We start from the raw sequence: 25,221 nt of genomic DNA, 5'->3' as shown, positions 1-25,221 counted from the left end.
TTCTGTTCTAATAGATTGATTTAGTGTTTCTGGTTTTGTGTTAAGGTATTTGATACACTTGGACTTTAGTTAAATGCAGGGTGATAAATATGGATCTATTTGCACTTTTTCTACATGTAGACATCCAGTTAGATCAGCACCATTTGGTGAAGATGCTATCTTTTTTCCATTGTATGGTTTTGGCTCTTTTGTCAAAAATCAAGTGTCCATAGATGTGTAGTTTTATTCCTGGGTCTTCAATTTGATTCCATTGATCCACCAGTCTGTTTCTGTGCCAGTGCCATGATGTTTTTATTACTATTTCTCTATAGTACAGCTTGAAATCAGGGATGGAGATAGCTCCAGAAGATCTTTTATTATACAGGGTTGTCTTAGCTATTCTGTTTTGTTTTGTTTTTCCATATGAAGTTGAGAATTGTTCTTTCAAGGTCTGTAAAGAATTATATTGGTATTTTGGTGGAAATTGATGCCGTTGTATGGTACTTGCCCTTTTCTTCTTGCCACTTTTAATATTTTTTCTTTGTTCTGTATATTTAGTGTTTTGATTACTGTGTGGGAGGAGAAATTTCTTTTCTGACCCAATCTATTTGGTATTCTGTAGGCCTATTGTATGTTTATAGGCATTTATTTCTTTAGATTGGGTGAATTTTCTTCTATGATTTTGTCGGAAATATTTTCTGGGCCTTGGAGCCAGGAATCTTCTTTCTTCTATTCCTATTATTCTTAGATTTCATCTCCTTTTAGATTTAACATTTTCTTTGATGGATGCATCAATTTTTTCTATTGTATCCTCTATGACTGAGATTCTTTCCTCCATCTCTTATACTCTGCTGGTGTTGCTTACCTATGTAGTTCCTGTTTTCTTCCCTATGTTCTCCCTCTCCAGAGTTTCCTCAGTTTGTGCCTCCCTAGTGCTGGGATTAAAGATGTGTGCCCCCACGCCCAGCAGGTTGTGCTTTCTTTACTGTAAACCATTCCAGATAGTTATCAAACATGCAAAGAAGAAAGAATGTTCTGAGACTCTTCTGATTTGTAGCCACATGGGACAGAAGTGTAGTCTGATATCCCATATGTGGTGACATCTGGAGTGGACGAAGTTGTGTCATTAATACTTAAAGTCTGGCTAGGTGGTGGTGGCACACGCCCTTAATCCCAGCACTTGGGAGGCAGAGGCAGGTGGAAATCTGTGAGTTCAAGGCCAACCTGGTCTGAAAAGCGAGTCCAGAACTACACAGATAAACCCTGTCTCAAAAAACAAAAACAAAAAACAAAAAGCAGCCTTTAATCCCAGCACTTGGGAAGCAGAGGCAGGCAAATAGCTGTGAATTTGGGGCCAGCTTGGTCTACAAAACAAATCCAGGACAGTCAAGGCTACACAGAGAAACCCTGTCTTGAAAACAAACACACAGAAAAGGAACAAACAACAACAATAAAAATACCTTAAAGTCTGTGCAGCCTCACACTGTAATGGTTTGTTTTCCTTGCCCACTTAACAGTGTTTAAAATCACCTAGGAGACACACCCTAGTGTCTGAGAAGGCAGTTCTAGAAGGGCTTACGTGAGAGGGGAAGACTCCTCTGAATATAGGCTGGGACCTTGGACAGACTGAGAGGAGAAAAGAGGTGGAGGCACCAGTTTCCATCTCCTTTTGCTTCCAGCCTCTGGGTGTAGTGTCACCACATGCCTCAGCCCCTCCCTCATGCCTTCCCCATGGAAGGCACTGAAGCCTCTCAGACTGTGAGCCAAACCAACCCATTTTCCTTCAGAGATTTTCTCAGATCAGTAAGAACAGTAACTCATATACATGCTGTCTTAGTTACAGCTTCTATTGGTGTGATGAAACACCGAGGCCAAAGCAATGCAGGGAAGAAAGAGTTTATTCAGCTAACAATTCCACAATGCAGTTCATAAATAAAGCACGCCAGAACAGGAACTCAAGCAGGGCAAGAACTAGGAGCCAGAAGCTGATGCAGAGGCCATGGAGGGGTGTTGCTCACTGGCTTGCTCCTCATGACTTACCCTGCTTTCTTAAAGAACCTAGGACTACCAGCCCAGGAATGGCCCCACCCACAATGGGCTGCGCCCTTCCTCATCAATCACTAATTTAAAAATTGTCCTACAGGCCAGCCTACAGCTCCATCTTATTGAGGCATTTTCTTTATGGAGGCTCCCTCCTCAATGACTTTAGTTTGTGCCAAGTTAACATAAAACTACCCAGCACTGATCCCATCTCTCAGAAGCTAGTGCCAGAACAGAACTGCACTGAGAGACACTGGGTCTTTGTCCAAATAGCTGGAAAATTAGTCCATGTTACGAAACACTTCATCTCTCAGTGCATTTGGTGACAAACATGCTGTAAATGAAACAACTCATTTGGAAATGGTGAGATGGCTCAGTGGTTAAGAGTACTTGGTGTTCTTATAGAGGACCCAGTTCAGTTTCCAGAACAATTATGGAAGCTCACAACCACCATTTTTAGTCACATATTACCACTAGGGTGAAAAATCTTGTCCTAAATGAAAAAATCAGAGGAAAAGCTTTCTTTGAAAAGTTGACTCTTGGATCTGCCAGGAGTTTCCTGCGTCTTTCAGAACTTGGATCACTTTATCATCAGAGAACACACTGTTTGCACCTACAGCACCTTTCTTTTTCTCTGTTGTGTGAACAGTAACTTCTTTAGTCTGGCAGCATTGCTGTGCACACAGCTAGATGCAGTGAAGGAAAGACACAATTGCAAAGAGGCTCTTTTCCTGTCAGACTTGAAAATCTGTATCTTTTCTCTTGAACTTTAACTTTCTTGTTAGCTATAACAGGGCTTTGTGTGCAAGCTTGACTTGAGCACAATGTACCCAAGTACCTAGCCAAAAGCTAGCCTGAGTTTATCTGTGTGTTTGTTTCTGAGAAAAGACTCACATTGGAATGGATAAACAAAGACATTTAGATAGCCTTACCTAAGCTGACTAGATTAGTCACTCAACTAAAGTTCTGAATAAAATAAAAATGTGAGTTTCACCTGGCTCCTAACCTGACACACGGCCTTCTTATTTCTTAGACCAGAACCATCACCGGGACTGCCTTGATTCCTCAACTTACCAACTGCAGATCTTGGAACTCTAGCATCAACAAGCATGTAAGCAAAATCCATCTATTTTAAATGAGTTTATATGTGTATAACATATATTTTTCAAGAGACCCAAATGCACTGATGCTCAAATCTCATGTGGTAAAGTATTTATGCAGAACATATAAATCTACCCAGAGAGACTTTAGATTGCCTCTAGTTTACTTGAGACAATGTAAATATAATGTTAATAGTTGTTATATTGTTTGGGGAATAATAATGTTAAAATGTGCCTGTATGTTTTGTTCAGAAACAATTTTCTTCCAAATATTTTCAACCTGTGATTGTTTCGACCTACATATGCAGACAGAACTCACAGATTCAGAAGGCCTATTGTGTGTGTATATACACAGTAGATAGGGGAGTTGCATATTAAGAATAAGATTTCTAGCCAAGTGTGGTGGTGTAGGATTAGTCAGGAGGCAGAGGCAGAGGCAGAGCCAGGTAGATCTCTGTGAGCTCAAGGCTGGCCTGGTCTACAAAGCAAGTCTAGGACAGCTAGGGCAGTTACACAGAGAAACTCTATCGTGAAAAAAATATATATATATATAGACATATATATATATATCAATAACAAGGAGCTGGTCTACTGTTTATGAAACTTTGAGAATTTTTCTAGAAAACCAATGACTATAATGAAGTCAGTCTGTAGCTCTTAGCGTCACTGGACAGTGTGGAGAGAGGAAAAGATGCGTTCAAGAATCCTAACACCCGGAGATCCAGATAGAGGCTGTGGACACTTCTGTGTGCGTTCCCAAAGAACACCAGGGCCGAGTGTCACATGCTGACACTGCCTAAATTATCCTTGGGCCCCTAGCCCTGATCAGTTCCTATTATTAAGACAAAAAGCATTTGCCAGAAGAGAACAGGATCCAGAAACGTGGTATCATAATATAAAGAAAGCCTCCGCAAGCCTGGGGACAGTGAGCTCCCAAGTTTTGTGGAGTCACATTACCTGTGAGGAGACCTCGGTACCCACAGTGAGAGCAGCCTGTCCAGCTCCAGCTGAGGAAGCAATATGGATCTTTTCAGACGCTGCCATGGAAGAGTACTTAGAATCTCTTTAGTAATGAGAAGGGGGAGACAGAAACTGGCCAAGTAGGACCAGGACCCCAAGGCCCTCCAAGGACCACCCCCCCCAGGACCCAAGGACTCCAAGAATGTCCTTGCTGGAAGCCCAGAATGCCAGCAAAAACTGTTGGTTCTTGGTCCTGTGGTATCTCCCAGATGAACACCTGTGGCTCAAGGCTGTCCACAACTGGGTCACCGAAACTGAGACGAGGCGCAAGGCACTCTGGTTGGGCAAACTGGACTGACCAGCTTGCCGCAGTCCACTTTCCTTAACAGAAATTTCTGTCTTCAAAAAGGTTCCAGACTGGTAGCGTGTCAATGCCCTGCTCTCCCTTCCTGCCCTCTCTCTGCTTTGTCTTCTTCCCCCTTCAGCTCCCCTCTCCCTCCTCCCCTTCCCTCCCCCTCTTGCTCATGAATCTATAATAAGCTTCCATATTCCATGAATTTCACTCTTTGAACTCATAAGACAAGAACCCAGAAGCCATGGGCAGCTTTCATAGCTGTCCTGTTTTCTAGCACCTAGCTCTCTGGGAAGAGAAGGACGCTAGCATTCACAATTGCCACAGTTGTAATGTGCTGGGCTGGAAATCCAAAGGAGGGTGAGTACACCGAGCAAAGTTTGCCTTTTCCTGCTCTGGCTTTCCCTAATTTTCCGTCTTCCCACCTTCCTCACCTGGAGACGGAAGACATGGTTGGTTTCTCTCTTTCCCCTTCCTTTCAGCACCTCTCTTTCACTTGAGAACAGAGCACAGTTGTGTTGTGAGTCCAGGAGCCAGCCCGGAAGCCTGAGCGCGCATGTGTGTGTGTTCTTTAAGACATAGTTGGGAGCTTTGTGTCTGGGTGAGAATGGGTAAGAATATTCTCCATCAAGCCAGGCGAGTGGCCCATGCCTGTGATCTCAGCATTCAGGGAGGCAGAGGCAGGCAGATCTCAGTGAGTTCGAGGCCAGCCTGGCCTACAAAGCAAGTCCAGGACAGCCAAGGCAACATAGAGAAACTGTCTTGGGGAAAAAGAAAAACAAAACAAAACAAAAACGTTCTCTCCAATGCTGGGTGCACAGAGAAACAGGGCTTTGAGATAGCTGGGTATGGGAGGCCTATTGCAGACTAGCAATGGCCCAGGGCCAACTCTAGGGAAAGCACAGATAGCACCTCTGAACCCTGAAGGCTAGATTGCTAGACAAGATGTTAGGACAGTGCTGTTAGAGCGAAGGCAGCAGCAGGGGGGAGCCTGGAGACGCTGGCCCCTCAGAGTATTCTTAATACCCAGTCTCTACACCTGGCTTTTCTCTAGCTCACATAACGTTCTTCCTCAATCCTGTTGCCCTATTGTACTTTGAGTACAGTTGCTTTGGGTCTGGCTTCGGGTTGCTGTGACATAGGCAGGCTAAGGAGAAAAGGTATTCTGATCTCTTTCCTAGTTCTCTTAAATGCCATTGTCTGTGTTTCAGTCTTTAGATGACAGGCGCTCACACCAAGTTGCCTGTGTAGAGTGACAATGCGGCTCTTCTAACCCAGGCATCCCTGGTGCTATCCCTATCTAGCTGGGGAGCTCACCTGGAGTGCTAGCCTGCCTGCTCTTATCTAGATAGAGCAAATGTGATACGGGTTGACAGATTATGAATTTCAGGGGAAAGGGAATGTTTTTGTTTGGTTGGTTGGTTTTTGTTTTGTTTTGTTTTTCAAGACAGGGTTTCTCTGTGTAGCCCTGGATGTCCTGGATTCTCTTTGTAGACCAGGCTGGCTTGGAATTTACAGAGATCCACCTGCCTCCCAAGCGCTAGGATTAAAGGCGTGTGCCACCAGAGGGGATCTTTAAGGGAGATTTTTAAAGGCTCCATCCACAAGGGAGCTGAGAACAGAACCGTTAGAACTTGGCTGACTCCCCTGATGTGTGAGGGTCAATATATACTTCAAGGGCTTCTTGGGATGACAGAGCCAACACAGGTAGGCAAAGTGCACGAAGGTTTCACCAAGGCCACAAGGTATCACAGCCATGTGGGAGTCACATCAGTAAGAGCCTGGAGTCTTCTGGCCTCCCCTTCCTTATCCCCATAAGAGAACAAGATACAGAAAACTCAGGTCTCATAGGTAAGAGTCATGGTCAGTCAGACCCCTTCTTTCCTCATAGTAGCTTACGAAGGTAGGAAATATCGGGGGACCTCCAGAGAATGCTGTGATGGGGAGCTCAAAGGAGCAAACGACTCCTAACAGGGATGGCTATTACTTTTACCAACATACCATCATACCCATAATGAAAACAGCTATTGGAAAGCTCATAAAAGATAGGAATTTTTTGCCTATAAATCTCTCAAATAAGTAACTTCAACAACACTGTTTTTTTTTTTTTTTTTTTTTAAGATTTATTTATTTGTTATTTAAGCAGGGCTTAAAACTTCTTTACTTGGGGGCTAGAGAGATGGCTCAGAGGTTAAAAGCACTGTCTGCTCTTCCAGAGGTCCTCAATTTAACTCCCAGCAACCACATGGTGGCTCACAACCATCTATATTGGGACCTGATGCTCTCTTCTGGCATGCAGGCACACATGTGGACAAAATACATAATAAATAAATAAATCTTAAAAAAAAAAACCTCCTTAGTTGATTTCTACTAAGAATGGATATTATAGACAATCAGTTTAATGATGCTTTGCTGTTTATAACTTTTCTCTGGTACTTGCACTCATTCAAAAGAGCTCTATAAAGCTATGATTTGTGAGTCTGTTGGGGTGGATATGTCTTTCAGAACTCTGTTTCATTTTCTGCACTTTTTGTTCACTGTAAGCACCAGCACTTACTTACAGGCTAAGGTCACTTGATATGGCCTCAAGGAATGAAATCAGGCCGGTTGGAGGGGCCACAGCAAGACTGGGGCCATGACAGCTTTATTGCGAGCAACCAGACTTTTTGTACCTTCATTAGAAACAGCATATAGTGGTAATTGCCAAGATCAATATGGTTATAGTTGCCAAGATACAATGATGTTTTGTAAGCCGTACCAGGTATACAAGATTAACGTCCGGACCAATTGCCCTGCCAAAGCTTCCATGCTTCCTTGACTACTAAGAGAATGTACAGAGAAACACAAAGCAGCCTGATGCTTCATTGCCTGAGGAAGTGCATCAGTCTCTCAGGAACTGAAAGGCACTTGTGCCCCAGGAGCCATGAACTCTAACCTGAGACGCCTATGACGCATGCCTCTCAAGGCAGCTCGGCCAGGCCAGCTTCATGACTCCCTGCAGTTCGCATGGCTGTTTCTGTAGATACGCTTAGTGGGCATGCTTCTCTTACACCTGATACTCCTTTGAAGAGAAGCAGAAGCGAAAACAAGGCCTTAACAGCAAACCAGATACACAAAAGCAGTAAATGGTGCTGCACGCCTGTAACCCTAGAACTCGGGAGGCAGAAGCAGGCAGAACTCTGCAAGTTCAAGGCCAGTCTTGTCTACACTACATAGTGAGTTCCAGTCTAGCCAGAGTTAGAAAGTAAGATTCTATCTCAAATAAATAAATACATAAATAAAATTAAAAAGCTATACGAATGAATGGGAGGTGACGGCTGGAGAGATGGCTTAGTAATTAAGAGTAGGTAATGTCCTTTCAGTGCACTCAAGTTTGGTCCCACCTAAGGTGGATCAAAACTGCCTGTAACTCCAGCTGCAAGTAGTCCAATGCCTCTGATCTCCGTAGCATCTGCACTCACATGTGCCTACACACACACACTTAAAATAAATATAGGAGGCTGGAAAGGTGGCTCAGTGGTTAAGAGCATTTGTTTCTTCTCTAGCAGAAGGACTCAGGTTCGGTTCCTAACACCCACATGATTGCTCACAACTATCTGGAAATTTAGTGCCAGGGGATCCAATACCCTCTTGTCTCCTCCATTGGCACACTCGTGATATATACACAGACAGACAGACAACACACACACATATAGACAACATACACACACATACAGACAGACCACACACACATAGACAACATACACACGTATACAGACAGACCACACACACACATACAGATAAGACACACACACACACACACACACACACACACACACACATACACACACACTAAAAAAATGAAGAAAAAAAAAGTAAAATCTACCCAGCCAAAAGTAAATAAGTGGATCTGGAGCTGGGGAGAGGACTCAAAGGTTAGGCATGGTGGCTCTGCCTCTAAACGCCCTGGCTTCAGTCCTGCACCCAGCTCACAACTCTCTTAACTCCATGTTCTGTGACTCTAACACCCTCTTCTAAACTCCATGGTCGCCAGGCACACCTGAGGTACACAGACACATAAAATTAAAAATTCAAATAAAGCCAGTGGAGGTGGTGCAGGCCTGTAATTGTAATTGTAGCACTTGGTAGATGCAGAAGCAGATGGGTCTCTGTGAGTTCCAAGCCAGCCTGGTCTACAAAGTGAGTCCAGGACAGCCAAGGCTATACAAAGAAACCCTTTGTGTTGAAAAAAAAAAAAGATTTGGCGTTTATATCCTTTTTAAGGTTTGGAAGCAATGGAGCAAGAACGCTGATAAGATAAACTTAGACATTAAAGACTATTAAAGCTAAAGCCATTTATATTAAGGATTAAAAAGAGGTAAGGGGGAAAGAGAAAGTAAAATAAGAATGAGAGGAAAGGCACAGGGGACAAAGGCATGAGAAGTATTAGAGAGATCACGCTAGAATAGGGATAGCACAATATTCATAAAGCCTGACCCAGCCAACTAAAAAAATATCAAAAATATAAACATAAACATAAAAATAAGAAAAATGCAAATTTTGAAATAGTATAACACCTGTCAGTGTTTCCTCCTTGCTAGGATGCCTATAAATTCTTTCTACCCAACCCCGAATCGTCGTTTGCAGTCGATAACTTGCTGGTGGCTGGTGGGCTAGTACCTGTCTCTGTGAGATATATAAACAAGTTAAACAAGATGGATGAAGTCAGCCTTCTATCGTTCTTCTCTTTGAAGCTGGATTCCTGGGCAGGAGTATCCCGGAAGCCGTTCCCTTCTGCGGAACCATTTCTCTCCAACCCTCTACATGGGTCACCCTTTGCGTAAGGCCCAACCGGCCAAATCCTGCCTGTGGTGTGCTGGAGGGCAGTGCTTATCACTTGTGGGTTGCCGTGAATTTCTGAGAGAGCTGCCCATGCTTCAAGGCTGGCTGACTGCGCTTTCCTGGGCGGAGGTTGCTTGTCCACTTGCCGCACAGCTTGGCTCAGGTCAGCTTGTGCCTGTGTTTTTGTCAGTGGAGTCGGGGTGCATATATGATAACATTAGGTTTCCTAGTGTCCCTCCAGATGGCTTGGCTGTAGGGTTTTTATCAACATGGACTTCTTCCGCAGTCCCAGCTCTGAGCAGAGAAGCTGGGAGGTTCCTAACCTAGGCATTCCTTTCTCCAGGGTTTGCTTCTCCACTGCATGCAGATCTCATTTTTTGCCGTGTTTGCTTCCAGGAGCTATCCTTTTTCCCTTCTGGTTGATTCTCACACTTCCCTGCTACTTTGTTCAGCAACATAAATTGGGTTCTATTGTTTCCTTTGTCAATCTAACATTCATATCTAGGCAGGACTGTATTTGGTCTCTTATTCTCTATTGCCTCAGGTGGATCCCCCTGTCAACACTCACCCCCATTTTCCCATGCTTTTTACCCTGGTCTACAGAGATGAATTTGATGTATCCTTTCCGAATTATGACAATTCATATGCTTGTCTCTACTTCGCATCTTAAGAACACCTTTCTTTTATTTGTAGCCCAGGCGAGACCAGAATTGGAATTCCTTCCAGTTCTGCCTCCCAGTACTAGATTGCATAGGCGTATCATGCCTCTGTCCCACAAGATTCTTATGCTCTAGTGAGTAGTGGCTTCAAGAATACAGCCAAGCAACAGCCCTCGCCCAACACAAAAATAAAATGATCAATTTGGTGCAAATCTATGATCTATTTATGAGAGACCATGCCTGCACTTATCAGAGCAAAGCTTTCTGGTGTCACTAATGGGCTAGTTCCTCCCTCTGTCCCATTGGCAGGCCTCCATTTTGCTCTCTGTGAATCCTGACCCTCCTCCACGTCATGCAGAGCAGCAGTTACAAGGTTGAGGAACTAGCCATGCAAGGGCTCTCAGCTTTTTATGGCGTCTGATGGGAAGCAGAACGAGGAAGCAAAGCTGATGCTAATGTTGGTGATATGTTCTAGGAGGCTAGCAGGAGGACCTATCCTCCAGTGTGTTAGAATACCCAAGAAGCACATCTTTCAGGAACTGTGTATTTACCAAGCTCCGGAAACAGTGGTAAAAGATTGGAACACTGTTGACTTAGGATGAGCGTTGTAAAAGCCTTTGACCAGCACATTCTCCCCTGCTCCCCCAGTCATCTGAAAGCTAACTTCTTGAGAAAGCATATGTAATTAGCATGTACGGTTTGACATGGTGGGAGCAGATGTTAAATCCTGGCCCTCCCTCTTTACACAGTGAGTGGAGTCCTTGGCCAACAATTCCTCGACTCTTGGTGTGCCTTCCAAGCCTCACCACAGGCATCATCTGTGCTCTGCCGTATGTTGATTGACATCATCTCCTAACTCTCCTGGAAGTGTCTTCTTTCTCTCATCTGGGAAAATGACTTACAGAAACACTCTGTGATTGTCTGAATAAATATGGTCCCCAGGGAGTGGTACTATTAGGGAATGTGGCTTTGTTGGGAGGAAGTATGTCACTAAAGGTGGGCCTTGAGGTTTCAGATGATCAAGCCAGACTCAGAGTCATTCTCTCTTCCTGCTGCCTGCCAATTCAGATGTAGAACTCTCAGCTCCTTCTCCAGCACCATGCCTGCCCGTGTAACATAGTGCCTGCCCCCGTGTGCTGCAGAGCTGCCCGTCATAACAATAATGGACTAAGTCTCTGAACTGCAAGTTGGTCCCAATTAAATGTCTTCCTTTATTATTGTGGGGGCTTTTGGGGATCCCACTTGAAGTTTAATACTAAAAGACACAGAGGCTTTTTTAGAGTTTAAGGCATTGATTGGCCTTTGGCTGGTGCAGTCTCTCTGCTAGCTCTCATATTATTTGAACACCAAAGTTTAAACTCACACTCTCCTGTTGTTCAGAGAGGTTAAATGCTCTCTAGAAGGCATTCCACTGACAGAAATGAGAACTGACTTAGGGTTGTCTTACGTGTCACAACGCTGTATAGGGAGAGAAAATGCTGTCTGGACAAAAAAGAGCAACTTCTGAAAGCAGCCAATGGAACAAGTTACTTCTTTTCTTTTCTTTTTTTTTTTTTTTCCACAAAAATCCTACAGGCATTTCTAGATCTGACTAGCATGCAACTGGCGCCACGTTCAACAGTGCATGAGAGTCAACGTTCAGCTAAAGGACAAATTAAACAACCCAAGTGATTATCTCAGCGTCACAAGATTTGTTCTTATACGCACTCTATTCTCAAACACCAACCGTAGTATTAGTGGTTTTCAGAGGCCAGTAAAATATTTGTACTTTGAAACAGAGTTGATAACACTTATGTGGGCTAACTTTATCAGGGTTTGTTAAATAGGTTCAAAGAAACACAAAGCTGATTCTGGAGCCTGAGTGAGCAGGTAGACTTAGACACCCTTTGAAGGGCAGCTGATTATATAAGAAGTCATATGTATGCTCGCCCTCTATGTCCCTCGCTATCTCAGGCAAAAAGATTTTTTTTTCTTATAAACACCCGAGTTAGACTCAGACATCAGTTTATTTCCAAGCATCGGCTTCGTATTTCAGATCTTTCATCTGTCATTTCATAGTTAACATGTCCTCACACCTCTGCCAAGTTAGCTGGATTGCAAGACCAGCTTTCCGTCAAATACCATCAAAGGGAAATCTGACCCCAAATCCCTTTCTAATCCCTGATACTGACATCCAAAACCCAAAACCTTCCCAGTCCACCCTGAGTCACGGATGTTGGAGGTCTGTGGTTTTATTTTTTTATTTTTTATTTTTTACTTATTTTTTTTTCGAGACAGTGACACAAAAATCCTGGAGAATAAACATCTCAAATATTCCAGTACTTGCAGAAGCCTGTGACATGATGGTGACAGAGGAGGAAAATGTCTTTGACGAAACTATACTGAAGAACAGAACTTGCCAAGAATATTTGCATCAACATCACTACATCATGAGCCCTCTGTCCGAAGAAGAGGCTGTGTTCCCTTTGGCTTATGTGACACTTGCTCACAAAGCCTTTGGTACATTTGAAAGGCTCTTCTGTGCCATTTATACTCCCCAAACTGTCTACTGTGTCCACGTAGATAAGAAGGCCACATCCGCTTTCACAGATTTGGTGAACGAACATCTGGGCTGCTTCTCCAAAGAGGAAGTCTGTGGTCTACACAGGCTTCTCCAGGCTCCAGGCTGAGATGAACTGCATGGAGCTACATGAACCTGTGGCTTCCAAAGTCACTGGGAAGTATGTCCTCAACACCTGTGGGCATGACTTCCCCCTGAGAACCAACAAGGCAGTAATTCAGTACCTGAAAGGGGTCCTGCCTCCTCCCTGTGTCACCAGAAGAGCTAAATATAAAAACCTAGAACAGAGGTACTGGCTGTTCTCCTTCATGCTGTGGGCATGGATTCAGACACACCCTCTTCCCCATAACCTCGCCATTAATTTTGCCTCTGCTTATCTGGCTCAGAGAGGAGAATTTAAGTTTGGTCTTGAGGAGGAGAGGGCCAGTGACTCAACTGAATGGCCAAAAGGTAACTGCTTTCTTGATGAACTCTTCTGGGTGACACTAAACAAGATTCCAGCTACATGGGACTCTATTTCAATTCTGTATAAAGCAATAAGTGTGTGTGTGTGTGTGTGTGTGTGAGAGAGAGAGAGAGAGAGAGAGAGAGAGAGAGAGAGAGAGAGAGAGAGAGAGAGGGAGACTAACTCCTTAAAATGCTCCTGATAGATTTTCATCTGTTTGCCTAGGTTTCCAAACTTTCTTACACACCCTGTCGGCAGTTCTATACATCTGATTCAATGGAGTCACACCGGAACTCGCACACCTTACATGTCACTCAGGGTTGCATTTGCTTATAGAATGAATCTACTTGCTAAGTTCATCTTGCATTAGATGTTCCACATCTTTGCTCTAAGTCCCCAGAACAATTTGGTTGCAGATGTTTTTTGTTTTTAGTTGTCAGCTTTCTGAAAGGTAGAAGAGAAGATTAGTATTGCGAGAAAAGAGTAGAGCCTAGAAATTGTAGGAACTGTGATCATCCTGGGGTGTGCAAGTGTGCACACACACAAATACATCGTACACACACACACCCCACATATACACATACACGTCCGGCTGACATTTGTCCATTTTATCTTTAAAATCGGCAAAAAAAATTTTTTTTCAGCCTCACAGAATTTTATTAGCAGCTTCAAATTTCCAACTGCTCAGGAGAACATAGGGACACTGATAAAAATTCACAGCTGCAGCCAGGAAGTGGCGGTGGTGGCACTCGCCTTTTAATCCCAGCACTCAGGAGGCAGAGGCAGGTGGATCCCTGTGAGCTCAAGGCCAGCCTGGGCTACAGAGTGAGTTCCAGGACAGCCAGGGCTACACAGAGAAACCCTGTCTTGAAAAACAAAAACAAAACAATTCCCAGTGCTCATAATCTCTCGGGCAGCGTGCTTTTTTCCTCCCCGAAGAGAGGGTAAACAGCCTGCTTGTCTTGCCTTGGAAGAACCTGTAATCAAGAGAAAGTAGCAGCCTCAAGATAGATAACCTGCTTCTAGACTCCAGACTCCCAGCCCAGGATTTATATCAAATCCTGCCAGTAGCCTAGGATTTCCCATCCCCTGTGGGGACATATTTGAGTAGGGCGCTCATCAAAGTTAAAAGTCATTCAGGTTTGTATTAGCTCTTAAAACAGGGACAGAGGGCTAACTGGGTGCCTATTTAACATATCGAAGTGGACCGGTTTTCCCAGCATCCCTCAGCCCCTCCCCTAAACCCCCCTCAGCCCAGGGCCTGAGCTGCCCTTCTCCCAGATACCTTTCTCTCTATAATCCAGGTCCTCTGGTTATCCAGATCTTTTTGTCCACCCTTTCCCCTCCTGGACCCTCGGCGCTCCACTCTCTCCTCTCACACCACCTGGCTCAGGGTCTTGTTCCCTCTGGACTCTCCCACATGTCTCTGCCTCTGGCTATGCTCTCCCTCATAGCTATAATAAAAATCTCCATTCTTTGGGAGCAGTCATGTCCTTTTTATTTTTTATTTTTCACTCAGTCTGAAACCATATAGGATATTTTATTGGGAACTAAGTAGAAGGGCACAACCTGAAGTCTGGAGGAAGGGTTTGAACAGGGAACCCAGAGAGTTGTCTCTGGAAGAGTCAGGCTCTGAGTGGCGAAAGAGAAGGCTGTCCCAGGGCGACTCCCCTGCGCCCCGGGCTTCTGGTGAGCGTGCAGTTCCTTCCACCTTAGGAACCTCCCGGGCTTATTCTTCCTAGAGCAGCTCTGGAGCTGGGAGCCCTGTAGGATTCCAGCGGGCAGGTCACACCTGGGCAGCCATAGCTCAGAGCATCAGCATGTCAGGTGTTCCCTGTGGCCACTATTTTCAAGCCTCTGGGGTGCGACTGGAGGCAAACAGATCTTTCCATTTGCACATTCCAGCCTTTATTGCTCCACTTATAAACAGTGCAGTGACCCGCCTTTGCCTGAAGAAGCTAAGAGGAGTCCCAAGGAATGCCTCTATGGAATGCTTCCCGGCAATTTTATCCCTCTGGGAACCTGTTCTGCAGAGATCTGGCTGGAAAAATACACGAAGGAGGAAATTGAAAGGACCTGATTCCTCCACCATTACCTCTGTTTAACTCCCTAGACCCAAGAGGTCTGGACTCATTTGAGCTACACTAATATTCTATGTTTTGAGAACCAACCACAGTGATTGGTAGGGAGAAAATATAAAAGAACGAATGAATCACATTTGACCATGGCACCTAAAATTTCTGTTTCTTTTTTTCTGGTTTGCTTTGGTTTGCTTTGTTTTTTTAAGACAAGGTTTCCCTGTGTAGCCTTGGCTGTCCTGGACTCACTTTGGAGACTAGGCTGGCTTCAAACTCATAGTGATCCACCAGCCTCAGCCTCACTGAGTGCTGGAATCAAAGGCCTGTGCCACCACGCCCTGCAAGATTTCTATTTCTAAAGATGTTTTTAATGATTAACATGTTGCAGGGAGAGAGGGATGAAGATCCTGGAGGAGTTGGAGGGGAAAGGGGGTACATAGGATCAAAATACAGTGTTTACATATATGAATAGTAAAACAAAAGTAACACTCTAGCCAGGTATGGTGGCGCACGTCTTTAATCCTAGCACTGGGGAGGCAGAGGCAGGTGGATCTCTGAGATCAAGGCCAGCCTAGTCTACAAAGTGAGTCCAGTATAACCAAGACTAAACAGAGAAGTCTTGTTAATAACAACAACAACAACAATAATAATAATAATCTAATAATAAATAATTTGTTTTTAAATATAGTTTTTCACTTTTACGCAGTGAATTCACATTTAGAATATGACAAAGTATCTATATCAAATACATTTACTTAAATATGTGTAAAATGCAAAGAAAAAGTTAAAGTAAATGATAATATGAGATGTGAAAAATAGTGGGGTTAATATTCATAAAATAAACAGTACATGTATAGCTGGGCAGATTCTCATCCACTCTAGCCCATCTGTGCTGGTCTGGACTATTTCCCGGCCACATGACTTGCTTGTTACCTGTCCCCTAGTCTCTACCTGGCCACTCCTGATCCATTCTCGTCCCCATGGTGACTCCCCTGTGGTAACCTCCTCCTCGTGCCCCTCCTTCACCTCTTTTTGGGATTCCCCCTACCCCCCCCCCCCCCACTGGAATTTCAAGTCCTATCTCAGCTCTTCTGCCCACTACAGGCTGTTCAGCTCTTTATTGACCAATCAGGGATGATGGAGAACAATTTTTATACAACACTGAGACAGGAGATTCTTCAATAGTAATGACAATACTAGAATCTGTTAGCATTTAGTTTTCTCATTTAGTTCAGCGATGTTATACAGAGATACAGCTTAATACTAATGAGAATGAAGGTCACTTCTACACTGCTCCTTTTCCATTCTGATCTCTTAGTCTTCAGACAAGTCTTAGTCAAAGGCCAGCTCGGGGAATGCCTGCTGTAACTCTCATGAACTCTAAGTACATCTCATGCTGAACGTGGACTACAACAGTCTGTTTCTTACACCTTCAGACAAGGGGAAAGTTACAGAATTTAAGAGATAATTGGCCTTTTAATAATTAAAAAATAAGATGACAGGCAACAGATATGATATGAGCATGGGTAGAGAAGGAAGGGGGCATCCCAGAAAGAGACAGAGACAGAGACAGAGACAGAAGGAGAGAGGGAGAGGAGGAGGAGGGAGAGAAGAGGTAAAAAAGGGAAGAAGAGAAGAAGAGGTAAGAGGGAGGCGTGAGGTGGGTCTGTCCTTTTATGTACTGGGCAGGGCCACACCCAGTGGCAGGTAGGCAATGGCATCGCAGGTAGGCAGACTGGGATACTCTCTGGATTTTAAAATGTACATTAACCCATCTCTTCCAGAACATTTCTTGTGAAATTTGAACTCACTCAATAACAAGTTAAAATGAAAACGAACCCCTAAACCAGGGGCTAGTGATATGGCTTAGTGGGTAAAGGGGCCTGCCGCTAAACCTGGGGACCTAAGTACAATCCCCCAAGACCCAGATAGTGGAAGGAAAAAAATGTTCTCTGAACACACACACACACACACACACACACACACACTAAGTAATTTTTGTTTTGTTTTGTTTTGTTTTTTGGTAAAGGAAGAAAGGAATTCTAGACTCTGTAGCGCTGCTTGTGAATGAGAACCTTTCTTTTGGTAGTAAAGACCAACTAAGACAATTAACAGTTTCTTTCTTTCTTTCTTTCTTTCTTTCTTTCTTTCTTTCTTTCTTTTAAATTCAACTTCCTTTTGAGAAAAACCTCTCATCTTGTAGCTCATGCCAGCCTCAGCCTTGAACTCCATCCTCCAGTGTCTGTCTCCCAAGGGGTGAGATGGCAGATGTGCACTGCTCCCTCTGGCCTTTGCTGAAACTTAGCAGAGCCTCTTTCCTCACAGAGAGTAAAGTATCAAGTGGTTCTTTGTAGATTGATTTTTTTTTTTAATTGTCTGTGCATTGGTGTTTTGCCTGCACGTGTGAGGGTGTCAGATCTTGGAGTTACAGACAGTTGTGAGCTGCCATGTGGGTGCTAAGAATTGAACCCAGGTCCTTTGGAAGAGCAGTCAGTGCTCTTAACTGCTGAGCCATCTCTCCAGCCCCTCTAGACTGGTCTTTAGGACCCATGGCCACTGGGGTTCCCAGGTCTGGCCACCCTGCCACAGGGTGGACCTATTGCTTTGACCTCTGTTCTACTGAGCAGTGCGCTGAAACTGGAAGGCGTTCTTCTTTTTTGTACTTCTTTTTTTTGGGGGGGGGGGTGGTTCAAGACAGGGTCTCTCTGTGTTAGCCATGGCTGTCCTAGACTCGCTTTGTAGACCAGGCTGGCCTTGAACTCACAGCGATCTACCTGCTTCTGCCTCCTGAGTGCTGGGATTAAAGGCGTGCGCCACCACGCCCGGCCTGGAAGGCATTCTTCTTAACGCGGTCTCAACCTAGTGTAGATCTCAACCCACAGAAGCTGTATTTTGTTTCCTTAGCTTCAAAATCAGACTGTGAATTTGATGAGGAAGAGACCTTTACCCCATAATAATACCAGTGTACAAGATATACCTGGCATATAAAACATAGCCAGCCTATAAAACACTTGTGGTAGCTAATCTTGGATACCAACTTGAAATATATGGAACAAAGAAACCTTGGTGGAAGAATAGCTTCTATCAGACTGGCTGGTGGGCATTCTTATGGGTCATTATCTTGATTAGTGACGATGTAGGAGGGCTCAAGCTACTGTGGGCGGTACTGTTCCTAGGCGGGTTGGTTCTGAGCTGTATAATGAAGGTCTCACTAGGAGCAAGGCTAATTAATGATCATTCCTCCATGATCTGTTCCTGCCTCCAGCTTCCTGCCTTGACTTCCCTCCATGATGGACTGTAAGCTGAAATGAACCCTTTCCCCCCAAGTTGATTTTGATTGTGTCGTTTATTAACAGCAACAGAAAACAAACTGGAACAGCATCCGTCCTAAAACATATAAATGTACTCGAATCAAACCTGGTGATTTTCTGCAACAAAGCGGGGCTGTCAAAGCTCCTGAGGTTTGCGGGTCACCTTCCTCGGCACCTAGCACATGAAGCCTGCAGTGGGGCGGGAACACTAGCACCGAAGGGCTCTGGATCTTTCAGCTCCGGCTCCCACGTCCTTTCACCTCAGTTCCATTTCTTGGCTGAACTTGACAAGACCAGCTTTTCTCTATTGCCTTGTTTCCAGCCATTTTAAGTTAAACCATAAAACCTGATCATTTTTCTACCCATTATCCTTTTCTTCCTGGTGGCTTGACTTCAACGTCTAAAATCAGCTTGGACAACACTGAGCAGCCAGCCATGAGGGCTGGGGGTTGGGGGATGGGAGGGGTGTTATAGCTGCCTTTGCCGCTATAATCTTCCCAGTAGCTGCAGGACACTAGTGTCATTTTTCCTTAGAACTGAAACAAAACAAAACAAAACAAAACAAAACAAAACTCAGACTCATGGGTGACCTAGCTATGTGCAGTTTGTTTGCCTGGAGAGGCCCCTTCGGCCTGAGAGTGAAGGGCTGGGGAGGAGCTTATCTTCTCAGACAGAGCCAGGTGCATGAGAACATGTGACTATTAGAGGCTCCAAGCCTGTGGAGAGTGGCCTCCCTTCACCCAACCCAGGGAACTTTTTAACCAGGTTTCCTGGCTATTTTAAAACCCTGGTGCTTCAGGCTGTTTCCCATGGCTGCAAACACCCAGGAAAGTAAGACAAGACAGGGCTCCAAATCCGACAACGGTAAAAATGTGAGGAAGGAAAGGAAAAGGGAGGAAGAAGCACAGGGAACAAACCCAATAAGATGCCTAGGAACTTTATATTTAAAAAATGAGTTTAACCCAGGCTCTGATCTCTCTGAAGCCCCACCAGGCTTTCTTAGACTCAGAAAGTTCCAACCAGCTTATTTGGCATCTAATTTGGGCCCAGAGATGATGTCATGATAAAAATGAATTGTGGGAAACCTGCCTTGGGTGGTATAGGTGAGCCTGAAGAAATCCCTTCCCGCAGGCACTGGTGTAAATTCAGCTCTCAGTAGTTACCTTGATGCAATAAAAACTGGTTAAAGTCCTTCAGTGAGAGTTGTCAAGTGTGCCCTAAGGATGAGACAGGAAGTGCTGTTGACCTCTGGAACATACGCACACCTTGAGATTTATTGAATGGTCAGCAGGCCTATACTTGGTCTTGATTTCCTTCTGTTTCTTCCTGTCTCTCTTACTTACTTTTTTTTTCTTTTTTGTTTTTTTCAAGACAGGGTTCTCAGTGTAATCTTGGCTGTCCTGGACTTGCTTTGTAGACCAGGATGGCCTTGAACTCACAACAATCTGCCTGCCTCTGCTTCCCTGAGTGCTGGGATTAAAAGTGTTCACTGGACCAGACGAAGTGGTGGCGCACACCTTATATCTTTTAATTTTTATATTTTGTATTTATTAATATTGATATTTTTAGTTATCAATTTTAAGATATCTTTTTAGATCTTTAGATATGTAAAAAATTTTAACCTTTATAAATTACATATTTATATATACATGTTTATATAATTATTTACCATAAGACATAGGTGGTTGATTACCAGGAACAGTAAGGCAAGTTTTTTTCAGATAAAGGAATAGTAAGTAAAGCATTACTTCTTTTATTAGTCTAGTTCTCAAATGCATCAGAGACCTGAGAAGGATAAATTATAGCAAGAAGTATTCCAAATATCCTATGTATCAATTAATATGGCAGAGGCTTATCTATTACCCAGATGGCTATCCCATTAGGCTCCTGTGACATTAATGACTTCCTTGCGGGGGCATAGCTCCCAGTTTCTCTGTGCAGCCTTGGCTGTCCTGGACTTGCCCTGTAGACCAGTCTGGCCTTGAAAAAACTCACAGGGATCCACCTGCCTCTGCCTCCCAAGTGCTGGGATTAAAGGCATGAGCCACACCCCACCCCCAGCGGCTTTTTATTTATTTATTTTTTTATCTATTTATTTTTGACTTAGTGATTTTTATTTTTATTTATTTTTAATGTAACTTTTTCATATACATACCTCTGTTGTGGAAGTTGCCAGGATTTAGTGATGTTTGCAAGCTATACAGGATATATAAGATCAATGTTTAACACCAATTGTACTGTCAAGCCTCTGTGTGTTTTAATTGACTTTTAGGGAACATAGAGAAACACAAAGTAGCTATAATGTTTCACTGCCTTGGGGAGTGCCTTGGCTTCTCAAGCATCAAAAGACATGCAGTGCCCTAGGAGCCATGGACTCCTGATAAACCTACGACAAATGATCCCCAAGGCAGCTAGACCAGACCAATTTTATAAGTTCCTGTTGGTTTTCATTTATTTATTTATTTAAATTTTTATTTTAGGGTATGATAGTTAATTAAAGCATATATAGAGTATCAAAAAAAATTTTTTTTGTTTTTTTGAGACAGGGTTTCTCTGTGTAGCCTTGACTATCCTAGACTCACTTTGTAGACCAGGCTGGCCTTGAACTCACAGTGATCGGCTTGCCTCTGCCTGCAAGTGCTGGGATTAAAGGAGTGCGCCACCAAGCCCAGCTTTCTAAAATAAATTTTAAGTGTATTATTTTGATGCTATAAGGTTTGCTTGCCAGCAAGAAAAGTTCTCACATGAACATATGGAGGTACAGCTTTAATACCTCATTAATCAGACATAGTTTTGTTGTTGTTGTTGTTGTTGTTGTCGTTTATAAGCTTGGTATTTTTGTTGTTGGTGGTGGTGGTAGTGGTGGTGGTTTTTCAAGGTAGGGTTTCTCTGTGTGGCCTTGGCTGTCCTAGACTCACTCGAACTCACAGAGCCTCTGCCTCTCAAGTGCTGAGTGCTGAGATTAAAGGTGTGTGCCACCATGCCCAATCTATAAATCTGTTTCTTAAGATAGGACAGAAATTATATAAAATCTTATCTCAATATAGAAGTATCTTTGGAGATCTGTTTCTTTATTGGCTTATGCCATTTGTTGTTCGAAATAGCTTCAACCCTAAGTTGTGAATTTAAGTTAACTTTTTTGTTACAGATTTTTAAATCATATCCAATAATTTGGAAGCCAATAATGTATAACCAAGATATCCAAAATATAGACAATTTATACATTTGAAATAGGTAAGATTTTTCTTACTCCTTTTCAGCTTTCATTTTGAAGAAGGAACATCTTGCTGCCTGTTGAATCCAGTTCTCACTGGCCGCAGGATTAGCCATCAGCTTTCCTACTGGAGACGCTGGGAAGCTTCTGGTGTCCCGCTAAGAGCAGTTTGTACAGACCAGTGGCTCCGGGCCTGCTACCAGCTTGTTCCAGGCAGAGGCAGGGCCTCTCCAGCACTGTGAGACTCCTAGCTGCAGGGCGTGAAGTCAGTTAAAACTAAGTCAAGTTGGTTAAACAGCCAGAAAGTGAAGTTTGGCCTTTTCCCCAGAATATAAAACACAGAGCAACAGTCAAGTATTTAAACATAAACTGACATAAATTGGCACACATAGAACACTGCATGTGGGGTCTCTCATCTGAGAGTCCCACCCAAATCCAAAGGGGTTGATTATAATCTGTTTCTCCTAGCCAAGCGAAGGATCAGAATCTCCGCCATCTTTTTTTTTGACTAGAAAGACCATGGCCATGTCCGGCTTGTCTTGCCTGAGTCACCAAGGGTCTAGACCATACCAAGACCAAACCAAGACACCAAGAAACCAAGAAAAGAAAATTTACCTCCTTACAGAAGAGCTGGCTGTCTTGGTAGTGTTCATTTACCAAACTGAGGAGTGGTGGAGGGTGTGGAGCCATCTTGGTGAGACTTCCAAATGTCGTCATACAAGAGTTGCCACATAAACCACTCAAGCACCGATCTCAGTGAGATACTGATGGTTTATTAAATGCAGCAGCCCAAGACTGGCCATGATCAGGGACACAGTGGACTCAGAGGCCAAACGGTGACAGTTGTCTGCTTCTCAATCGGGCTTTTTATAAGAAAAACTGTAACCAGGTGGTGGCAACCAGGAAACCTGGTGAGAAGCAAGGGGGAGGGGGGATGCATTATATCATTTTGATTAGCTAAACACAAGAATAAATAATTTTGTTCCAAGCAGAAAGTATCCAGGTTGCTAGACAAAGCATTTTAAGCTGATTGGCTAGGATCTAGGCTTGGGGCTTTCCAGTTCCCCATCCTTCAGGGAGAAAGGAGCATGACAGGGTATTGTGGTCTTGTTTAAGTAGAACATATATCATTAATTCAAGCAGAACATTCAACAAGTGTTTGAATTGCAAGTAAAAGGCTAGTCAAGCTCCCAGGCAGGTAGAGCCTGAGAGCCTGTACTTAATTTCATCTTATGATCAAAATGACTGAAACAACAAAATGCCTTCTGTTGTGTTACATCCAAAGCGGATGTTAAAAGAGGAGCCACAGGCTTAAGCAGGATACAACACACATAAAATAAAAATAAATCATCAGGGAGAAAACATAACCCTGCTCATTTCCTATTATTTTTATGGGTGTACGTGCACACACGTGAATGTACCTCTGTACATATGGAGGCCAAAAGACAACCCGTGGCATCTTCCCTCCTCCTGTCATGTGAGTCCCAGGAATGGAACTTAGGTCATCAGGTTTGTTGGCAAGTGCATTTTCTCGTGGGGGCCCTACTCATTCTTTTTAAAAGGACTAGTGTGATCCAAAATGATACTGTAAATCACCACAGACCTTGCTAGAAGGACCCTTGTGGCATTTCAAGAAGACTCTATTGCAGCCAGGCATCAGCTACCACACCTTTGCTGCATAACCAAACCCAGATGCTTTCGCTCCTGGAGTGTCTGAAGGGGCAGAATAAGGCCAGGACTGAGGCGGGAGCCAGAACAAAGCTGACGTCATCATCTAGATAAAGTAGGAGACAAGAGTTTGAGAATGCTTGTACCAGTCCAGGCAAGCATAATTAGGCCTTGGTGTCTCCTTTACTCCTCCCTATGGTTCATTTGAGGTGTTCAATGTTTACCTAGAGGGAAACAAAAAATTATGTACAAATTAGCGAAATTGTTTTCCTAGGAAATGATAGGTTATCTCCGCTGAAGAAAAAAAAAAACCCAATCCAAGTCAGATTAAAAGTATAAGAAAGAGCAGGTTTATTTGGAAACTGGGGCACCTGGGCTAGTTCAATAGCCTCAGGGGATGAGGCCAGAAGAATTCACACCCAGACTATAACAGGCAGAGCGTTTTTTGTGTTTGTTTGTTTGTTTGTTTGTTTGTGACAGGGTTTCTCTGTGTAACACACCTAGTTGTCCTAGACTCAATTTATATACCAAGCTGGCCTGGAACTCGCAGAGATGCCCAGGCTGTGGGCAGGGGGCTTAAGGATTGTAGGGGAAGGGTAAAGACATGTCTGCCACATGCTGGACTTGGGGAGCAGGTGGCTCCAGGTGAGGGGGTTAGGGCAGTTGTCAGGAATGCCAGGAATGCGGATGCTTTCCTCAGAGGAGGCAGGGTTGGAGAGAGAGAATGGGATTTGCCTGATGATGTGGGGGATGGGGGGGGCAGTCAGAGATGCCAACCGAACAGGAAAGTTGTGGGGTTTTTTGGTTTTTTGGTTTTTTGTTTTTTCTGCATTGAGGAAGTGATGTGTTCCACAGCGTTTTGAACAGACACCTGAAAGGTGCTTAAGGAAGGCTGTTTGTGATGGAGTCATGCCGATAAGGCTAGGTATCTACAGCTAAATCACACAGCACAACCCCTTCCTGGAGTGACTAGAGACTGTTAGAGCCCTAAGCATTTGCCTGCAGGCCCTTTGTGGAGATATTCCCCGGGCCTCTGACTCGTGTGACACAGAGCTGGGAACCAGCTTACAGTCACATTGGCCTTCAGCTACTGTGGGAAGCCAACCCTTCAGTGACTCTGGCTGTATTCTAAAGGAGTTATTATGAACGTGGTGACAAGAAACACTATGAAGGGCAATGAGCTAACATCTCGGGTTTAAACAACAGCACATACTGTTATGTTTAATAATTAAAGACGTAAGATAAGATAAGGTATAATAAGGTACCGGGCAGCAGATGTTATATTGTAGAGAAGTTTATTAAGTGAGCATGGGGGGGAGAAGGGAAGGGGTACCTCAGAGAGAGACAGAGACCAGGACAGTAAGAAGAGAGGTGGGGCATAGGAGAGAGAGAGAGAGAGAGAGAGAGAGAGAGAGAGAGAGAGAGAGAGAGAGAGAGGGAGGGAGAGGGAGAGGGAGAGGGAGAGGGAGAGGAGAGAGAGAGAGAGAGAGAGAGAGAGAGAGAGAGAGAGAGAAAGTAAGAGTAGAGAGAGTAAGAGGGAGGAAAGAGGTAGGACTGTCGTTTTATATAGCCCTGGGCAGGGCCATGTGCTTCCCCCACTCCCCACCCCCACCCCCGCGTGGCAGGTACATCATAGGTAGGAGGACTGAAGAACTCTAACACATACACTTGCATTTTCCTGTTTATTTTGGCATTTCCCTATCTTTTATTTTAGTTTAATTTGTTTGGTTGTTGTGTTGGACCCTGGAGTCCAATTCAGGAAGGGGGTCACCGCGAGAGACCACTCAAGTCACACAGGCTGGAGGTATATGTAAAATTTATTACTGACACATCAGAAGTTCCAATTGTCGATGTGTCAGGGTCCCTCAGCACTCGGGAGGTGAAGGACACTGAGTAGCTGAGTAGTTTAAAAACTAGCTGTTACAGGCTAGTTTTTAAAGGCTAAAACCACAAAGCACCTGGGGTTGCTTACCAAATGAGACCATTTGGACCTTTAGGACATCTGGCATTGGGAGTCTCTTTGTGGGGGCTAGG

Source organism: Acomys minous (assembly GCF_964271855.1).
Source record: "Acomys minous genome assembly, chromosome: 9".
Classification (NCBI taxonomy): Eukaryota; Metazoa; Chordata; class Mammalia; order Rodentia; family Muridae; genus Acomys; species Acomys minous.
The sequence above is the reverse complement of the archived record's forward strand: the minus strand, read 5'-3'. Positions refer to the sequence as shown.